At 34.0% G+C, this 9,722-nt stretch overlaps 1 non-coding gene across 1 annotated transcript; it reads right to left on the reverse strand.

Annotated features, from left to right (window-relative positions):
• Positions 1 to 5,410: 5,410 nt before the first annotated feature.
• Positions 5,411 to 5,483, reverse strand: TRNAF-GAA. The gene has a single exon. It is a non-coding gene; the product is annotated as a tRNA-Phe (tRNA).
• Between the last annotated feature and the right edge of the window lie 4,239 nt (positions 5,484 to 9,722).

The following is a 9,722-nucleotide window of genomic DNA, read 5'->3' on the forward strand; positions in this document are numbered from 1 at the left end:
CTTACTTTTACCTAAAAAGGAAGAGTAACATGTGACTTCGTATTTTAAGAAATAATCCATAAGTAACCCCACTATGGAAGTAAAAAAAATGCAATCAATGGCAATATGGTGGGACCTATCATTTCATAAAACAATCATGACATGGTTTAAACTCAGTCCGGGCAGGGTTGAATGTGTAGCACTTTCATACGGCCTACGCACGTGCACATAGTCTCACAATACAAACTCATGTATATATTCCCTAGGCCTCATTCGTCGGGTTAGTGCACGCTTAGGCTACCGAAAACCACATAGAGAAAGGACCCACGTAATATCAGGACAAACATAGATATCGTAATGTACGCATTCGTATTAATCACAATGGGAAAGTATCCTGATGCAAATGACACACATAAATGCATGAGGTCCCCATAGCTTAAAACCATGGCATAAGTTTATGATTCAAGTCATAAATCCATTCATTCATGACATAACAAGCCTGTGAGACATGCATACGTAATAATTGTCATATCTTCCCTAATTAACATAATTTACATAGCTTGGCGTATGGAGTTTTATGAATCATATCATCAATATCATAAATATAATTCCACAACATGGTAACATGGTATAGTCGTATTATAGCATAGCTTATAACAGAACATAATAGAACATAGCGTAATTTATAACATAGCATAGCATCACATAATACATGCAAACAGTCATAACAATGACATGTGCAGGGTTCACTAAATTTTTTGAGTTGATGATCGTTTTATCCTACTCGTCGAGGAATAGTTCCAAAACTAACTCCAAATCGACTTCCTCTATTTTCTTTTTTCTTCATCGTGTTCTCCAAATTGGCGTTGGCTAGAAATAAAATAAATGATAGTATGGAGATTGAGAAATAACACACAAACCTTAAGCTTGGAATAACTCTAGGCACTTCTTCATTGTTTATGATTGTATCTCCTCAGCCTAGAAGTATGATTATTTACTAAATATGTTTCATACTCAATATTTTCTATTTTTTAGGTAAAGGCAAAGACATCTTAAGCAGCACAGTGATTGCTATAGAGAGTTTCGATAGACTTTTGTTTATATTACAAATTTTCATTCTTTTAATATCTTATGCAAACTCGTTTTCATTTGAAACAAGGATGAGTTTCATGTTATTGAAGTTTAACAGTCCAAAATGAATGTTTTATTCTACCCTATGGTTTATTATGCAAATACATTTCAATCTATACTAACCTATACTAATGATGCAACCAAATTAAGCCTAGACTATGAAATGGAAAAAAACAAACAACTACCCTATGCATGTGCCACGGTCCTGGGATGTACGATGCCACCGTCATTGTCACATGGATGTCTTGCCCTTATCTGCAAAAGTAAAGTAGCACGAGGCTTGAGTATTTCTAGAATACTCAGTAAGTGACCCCCTATCGGGATTATGCGACAAACACATGCAATGAAATGATGGGACCTATCTTTCGTTTTGTTTCGTTTCGTTTTTCCTACGGTGTAATCCTAACAGGTAATCGTGGATGTGTACCATATACTCTACACGCAGCCCATACGTGCGAGTATGGGCTCACCAACTAGTTCGCACACCATTGGGCCACGGTCCCTAGCCGGTGGGCATACTCTTGGAGCCCCTTATACCGGGACCCATTAAAACTAGAGCCGTCACTGCAGCGCTATAAAAGGCATAACCATCGTTGTCCTGCCATTGGATGTACGCGTCCATACCCTCATGATGGGGTAGGGGTATTGATATGAACCAAGAGACATCAATCATACAATATGCTTCAATGAAGATGTGAAGAAAAGGTTGTCAAAATTATCAAAAGATGTTTCAATTCATGCTACATTGAAGAAGAATAAAGTTTGATTGTTGTAAATTTTGGGTGGGTTATAATTTAGAGTAATTTAGAGTTATTGTATTTTAAGACTTTTTATTTAATTTTGACAACCTTTTCTTCACATCTTCATTGAAGCATATTGTATGATTGATGTCTCTTGGTTCATATCAGATTCCAATCAGTTTCTACACCTCCAAAGAATGCTTCCATAGAAGACCACGAAGAAAAATAACCTCGAGAGCGTGCCAAATTGAAGGAAATAGGTTTCGAAATTAAATTGGGGATAAGAGTCAAAATTCCTATCTACGATCTCTTTTCCTTCAAATTAAGGATTCCTCTAGCTTCAGAGGAAGAAGTTGAGTAAACTTGATGAAGGAATCGAGAGCTGAGACATCGTAGAACAAGCTACCTACGAGATCGAAAATCTGGCGTTTCGAGTGAGTTGCATACCGAGAACAATTTTTGGAAATTAAGGTTCTACACTCAAAGACGTTCCTCCAAACTAATTCCTTTAGCCTGAAGATAGGATATGGAAGGGGTTCAATGAAGAAATAGGGCCTTGAAACCCCTAGAATCGGCTACCCAATAAGAAATCCTTTGTTTTATCTCCAGCGATAAATCAGATTTTGGATGAACTTTGGTAGCGAATATCTTAGGTTACGATCCACGAGATGTTATCAAATAAATCCCTAGCCCTTTCTTACTTAAGCACAATAATCTAGCATACAATGTACCATATCATAAACAAGTCATAACGTAAACACTTCATAGTCATATCGTTCTCTAACTTACCATAACGCTATCGTTCTATCAATCTATCACAAACCTATCCCTTTCTACCCATAACCTAACCGTATTCTTTCATCAATCTCTCCTATCCATAGCACTCCGGTATTTAACCTAACCTTAACGTTTCATGAACGTATCTTACTCTATCGTTACATTTCGTTTTGTGCATCCTTCTTGTATCCTATCTCAAACATACCCTTGAATACATCATACCATAATTATTATCATACAAACCACCTATAATAACATAACATAACATATAGGAAGTATATCGATCCATAGACAATTCACACATATCAATATATATATGACACGTGCAGAACCACAGGGAACGTGTCAACATCAAATATAGCCATGCTGATAGTAAGGTCACTTACCTGGTTAGCTTAAGTCGTCGTCACAAATCTATCCTTAATGAAAGTTCGGTTCCGTCATTATCCTTAATGAAAGTCCATTGAACTCCAAGTCAACGCCCATGACATCAGTTTCAAGTTTGAACTCTATAAAATTATTTCTCTAATTTACACTGGCCATTCTTAAATTCTGATATTTCTTGTTAGACAAAATTTGATGGAGTTCCTTGCCCTCTGATGTTTCCTGTTTTATTTTTTTTTTAAATTATGTTCAACAAAATCTTTTCTCAATCTTCCATCTTCCATCTTCCATCTTCCATCTTCCATCTTCTACTGTAATTATTTTGGAGATATTATTGGCCAATTTTGTTAATCTATCCTTACTTCTAAATCTTCCTAATCTTCCAAATCTTCCCTTTGTATTTTTACTTTCATTTTTTTTTATCTTTTCAGTTAACAGTATTCTAGATTTCCATCTCTATTTAGTTTTTTTTGTTATTTCCTTTGTCTATAAAATTATTGACAACCTAAATCATTGTAACAATTCAGAGATCTAAACAATTCATGAGATCTAAAATATAATTGGTTGTGATTTCCTAAAACTCATACAAAATTATTTTTCTTTAATCTCTAATTCAAAAAAAAATAATTGTAACCAAATTAATATTACTTAATAAAATAAGAGGAAGATTTAACATGTCACTACTGACCTCTTCAAATGACGTATCTTCTCAGTCCAAACTAAATCTGCTTAAACTTTTTGTTTTTTGTTTTTTTCTATTTGTTTTGGTAGTAACGAAGAAATTCTGGGTAAATCTTTACAGAAAAGAATTCCTGATTTATTGCCAGATTTATTTTTAGGGAAAGAGTGGTGAGAGATTGAAGGAAGGAGCAGGGATCTGTTAGCAAATGTTTTTTTTATATATATTTTTTTTTATTTAATTAATTAATTATTATTATTATTATTATTATTATTACTATTTTATTTTATTTTCTTCAGTTGTTACAGAACTCAACTCAGCAACATTTAAAGTAGAATGTATTGACAATTCTACGGGAACATCAATTTTATTGTTCCATGCAATAAAATGAGTCATTTTACTAAATGGAGCATTTATAGTCAAATAAAGAATTAGGAATCCATTCCCACTCCCAATTCAACTATCCAGGCTAACATTAAAATGAAAATTCATCAGTAAAATTATTTACTCTAATTCGTTGAAATTTGAAAAAGAAATAATCACTAAATTTAGATTAAATAGTCAAGTAATTGTAAAAAGAAATAATCACTAATTTTAGATTGAATAGTCAGGTTATGCAACTTAGTCTTAGGGAGCATTTATAGTCAGTCAAATAAAGAATTAGGAATCCACTCCCACTCCCAATTCAACTATCCACGCTAACATTAAAATGAAAATTCATCAGTAAAATTATTTACTCTAATTTGTTGAAATTTGAAAAAGAAATAATCACTAAATTTAGATTAAATAGTCAAGTAATTGTAAAAAGAAATAATCACTAATTTTAGATTGAATAGTCAGGTTATGCAACTTAGTCAATTTGAATGGTAAAAAGAAATAATCACTAATTTTAGATTGAATAGTCAGGTTATGACCTTGAGATCTATAGTGACGCTCTCCCAACTAAGCTATCCACCTAACTTTAAAAAAGAAAACTCATTAGTAAGGTATAATTCATTGATATTTTAAAAAGGTGCAACTCATTAGTAAGGTATTTAGCTAATTCATTGATATTTTAAAAAGGTGCAGTGAACGTGGATCAAACACATGACCTTGAGATCTATAGTGACGCTCTCCCAACTAAGCTATCCACCTAACATTAAATATGAAAACTCATTAGTAAGGTATTTAGCCAATTCATTGATATTTTAAAAAGGTGCGGTGAACGTGGATCAAACACGTGACCTTGAGATCTATAGTGATGCTCTCCCAACTAAGCTATCCCCCTAACATTAAATATGAAAACTCATTAGTAAGGTATTTAGCTAATTCATTGATATTTCAAAAAGAAATAATCACTAATTTTAAATTAAATAGTCAGGAGTCAAGTTATGTGACGTGAATCAGGTGCGGTGAACATGGATCGAACACGTGACCTTTAGATTTTCAATTTGACACTCTCAAAACTGAGTTATCTTCGCTAATATTTGAAGAAGAAAAAATCATAAGTAAAGGTATTTCTGCTAATTCATAGAATAGTCAGCTTATGCAAATGGAAACAAGTGCGGTGAACGTGGAGATTAAACACGTGACCTTCAAATCTTTAGTTTAACACTCTCCCAACTGAGTTATCCCTGCTAACATTAAAAATAAAAATTCATAAGTAAAGCTATTTCCACTAATTCATTATATTTTAAAAAGAAATAATAATAAACTAAACTATAAGGTGCCATGAACCAAGTGCGGTGAACGTGGATTGAACACGTGACCTTCAGATCTTCAGTCTGACGCTCTCCCAACTGAGCTATCCCCGCAATCATCAAAAATGAAAATTCATCAGTAAAGATATTTTCGTTGATTCAAAAGAAATAATGACTAATTTTTTATTGAATAGTCAGGTTATGCAAATAGAAATAGGTGCGGTGAACGTGGAGATTGAACAAGTGACCTTCAAATCTTAAATCTGACGCTCTCCAAACTGAGGTATCCTCGCTAACATTAAAAATGAATGTTTTTAAGTAAAGATATTTCCGCTAATTAATTGAAATTTTATAAAGAAATGATCACTAATTTTAGATTGAATAGTCAAATTGTGCAACGTGAACCATGTGTGGTTAACATGGATCGAGCACGAGACCTTCAGATCTTCAATCTAACGCTCTCTCAACTGAGCTATCCACACTATCGTTAAAAATAAAAATTCATCAGTAAAGGTATTTTCGCTAATTCATTGAAATTTTAAATAGAAATAATCACTAATTTTTAATAAGATATTCAAGTTATCCAACTTGTATAAGGTGCGGTGAACTAGAACACGTTAGGTATTTCGGATAATTCATTGAGATTTCAGAAAGGAATAATGACTAATTTTAGATTGAATGGTCGGGTTATGCAACTAGAATTAGGTGCGGTGAACGTGGAGATCAAACACGTGACCTTCAAATCTTCAGCCTGACGCTCTCCCAACAGAGCTATCCCCGCTAATATTAAAAATGAAAATTCATAATTAAAAGTATTTCCGCTAATTCATTATGTATAAAAAAGAAATAATCACTAATTTTAGATTGAATAAGCAAGTTATGTTTTTAGATTGTATAGTCAGATAATAAACTTGTATTAGGTGCGTTGAACGTGGATAAAACACGTGTGACTTTCAAATCTTCAGTCTAACAATCTCCCAACTGGGCTACTCTTGCTAACATTAAAAATGAATATTCATCAGTAAAGGTATTGGGTACACTTCTGGAAATTCAACAAAAGACAATAGTATTAGACCGAGATGCCAGATTTAAATCTCGCTTCTGGAAAATTCAACAAAAGGCATTGGGTACGCAGTTATAGTACGACATTCCACCCATAAACAGATGGTCAAACAGAAATGCTCAAGCAAATATTGGAAAATATGTTGAGGGTATATGAGATGGATTTTGCAGGAAGTTTGGATAAGTACCTACCCCTTATGAAATTCGCTTATTATACTTGCCAAGCCACCATACAAATGGCCACATACGAGGTTCTCTATGGACGAAGATTTCGATCCCCTATCTTTTGGGAAGGAGGGGGGAAAACGACAATTATTGAATCAGAGCTGGTGCAAATTACCAACGCCACAGTCTAGAAGATTAAAGCTAGGATACAAACCGCACAAAGCCGAGAGAAAAGCTATGCAGACCTAAGGCGCAAGGACATGGAATTGTAGGTAGGGGATCATATATTCCTAAAGGTAGCACCCCATGAGAGAGGTGCTCAGGTAGGGTAAAAAGGGGAAGCTAAGCCCTAGGTTTATCCTGTTAGGCTATGGAGCCTGATACTTATTTATAGCTTGGTCAACGGTTATATCCGGTAAAGCTATATTTGGTAAAGCTATATATGGTAAAGCTATATCCGGTAAAGCTATATATGGTAAATAGTTATATATAGTAGATGGCTAAATCTGGTAAAGCTATATATAGTAAACTATACCATATATATATCTGGTCCGGTAGAGCTTTATAGATGTACTTTCTATTCTCTGTACTCTCTCTTGTTGTACATACCTGAAATCATCAAATAAAAAAATCCTTTTAGCCAGAGTTCTTGATAAGATAAGGAATCAACTACAAGGGGAATAAGATTCGGATTACCTTGTCGATCGAATATCTCAAGCCAAGAACACTTTGTTTGAGATTCGAATCACTCCAGAAGCAAGATCGATCATGTCTAGCTTCAATGATTCTTGTTGATCAAATATCTCAAACACTTGTTTGAGATTCGAATCACTCCACAAGCAAGATTGATCATATCGAGCTTGAATGATTCTACATGCAACCTAAACTACATAGAGTTGCAAAGAAACTTAGCCATTGGCTAAAGAAAAGCACAAATGCTTCTTTTGATATATCTTCTAAGTCCCATTACAAATACAACATAGATGGCTTTATATAGCCTCAAAATGAAACTATTAAAGGCATTCCAAAAGTTGTAACATTCACACTTTATGGCCATAATTAGCCATTATGTAAATGTAACCGAAATTAAATAAAAAGTCTTAAAACACAATAACTCTAAATTATAACCCACCCAAAATTTACAACAATCAGACTTTATTCTTCTTCAATGTAGCATGAATTGAAACATCTTTTGATAATTTTGACAACCTTTTCTTCACATCTTCATTGAAGCATATTGTATGATTGATGTCTCTTGGTTCATATCATTCTCCACTTCTTCAAGAGGATTCGTCCTCGAATCTATTTGTGTAATTTTGCTGCAAAAAAATAAGTTATGGAAATACAAAGGACCTCACAACACTCTCTCACGTGTATACACTCAAGGAATTTTAGGCCACTCTGTTTGCACTCATTTACACAAATGAAGCTCTCATTCTCACCTCTCAAAATTTTAAATAGAGCAAAGATTGAATTTTGAACTTTGGGTCGATTAAAAACTAAAAAGATGAAAATAAATAAAAATTAAATTGAGAAGAAACGCAAAGGAAACATATATCCGATCTTGAGCCTGAAGCTCTGATACCAAATGATAAGATAAGGAATCAACTACAAGGGGAATAAGATTCGGATTACCTTGTCGATCGAATATCTCAAGCCAAGAACACTTTGTTTGAGATTCGAATCACTCCAGAAGCAAGATCGATCATGTCTAGCTTCAATGATTCTTGTTGATCAAATATCTCAAACACTTGTTTGAGATTCGAATCACTCCACAAGCAAGATTGATCATATCGAGCTTGAATGATTCTACATGCAACCTAAACTACATAGAGTTGCAAAGAAACTTAGCCATTGGCTAAAGAAAAGCACAAATGCTTCTTTTGATATATCTTCTAAGTCCCATTACAAATACAACATAGATGGCTTTATATAGCCTCAAAATGAAACTATTAAAGGCATTCCAAAAGTTGTAACATTCACACTTTATGGCCATAATTAGCCATTATGTAAATGTAACCGAAATTAAATAAAAAGTCTTAAAACACAATAACTCTAAATTATAACCCACCCAAAATTTACAACAATCAGACTTTATTCTTCTTCAATGTAGCATGAATTGAAACATCTTTTGATAATTTTGACAACCTTTTCTTCACATCTTCATTGAAGCATATTGTATGATTGATGTCTCTTGGTTCATATCAGTTCTCCTTGCAATTTTCTCTATCCTTTTCTTGGTCTTCATCTAGATCGAGTGTGTGCGTTGTTGTGCGATCCAAACAACTGGTATCAGAGCTAACGACTGATATCGATCCTAACATATCCGTCCCTTTGAGATATTAGAAAGGATTGGATCTGTGGCCTATAGAATCGGGCAATGCCCAAACTTGTCTGCAGTACATAATATCTTTCATGTATCCGTACTACGGAAGTAGACCCTAGATCGTTCGCATGTACTGGCTCATGAAACTCTCTTCTTGAAAGATGACCTAACGGATAAAGAAGACCCGATTCAAATAATAGACAAGAAAGTCAAATGATTGAGAAACAAGGAAATCTCTCTTGTTAAGATCCTATGGAAGAATCATAGAGTAGAAGAAGCCACTTGGGAAAAAGAAGGCAAATAAGAACCTTGTACCCTAACCTATTTTAGAATAAGCACTTTGGATGACCGAAAGTTTTCAAAGGAGAGGAGAATTTGCAACACTCAAGGTCTTCAATAAGAGACAGTGTATAATCACTACTAGGTTGTATCTAGAAACAAAGAACAAGTAAAATTGAAAAAACATTGAGAAAATGGTACTTTTTCTAATTTTTATAAACTTCCCGAATCATTAAATTTTTTTATAGAATAAGAATTACACTCAAAGATGTTCCTCCAAACCAATTCCTTTAGCCTGAAGAAAGGATATGGAAGAGGTTCAATGAAGAAATAGGGCCTTGAAACCCCTAGAATCGGCTACCCAATAAGAAATCCTTTGTTTTATCTTCAGGATAAATCAGATTTTGAATGAACTTTTGAAGCGAATATCTTGGGCTACGATCCACGAGAAGGTATCATCAAATCAATCCCTAGCCCTTCCTTGTAATACCCATCTTTAAGTTTCACGAAGAAATCGAGGA

Source organism: Cucurbita moschata, unplaced genomic scaffold (genome assembly GCF_002738365.1).
Source record: "Cucurbita moschata cultivar Rifu unplaced genomic scaffold, Cmos_1.0 Cmo_Scf00001, whole genome shotgun sequence".
Lineage (NCBI taxonomy): Eukaryota > Viridiplantae > Streptophyta > Magnoliopsida > Cucurbitales > Cucurbitaceae > Cucurbita > Cucurbita moschata.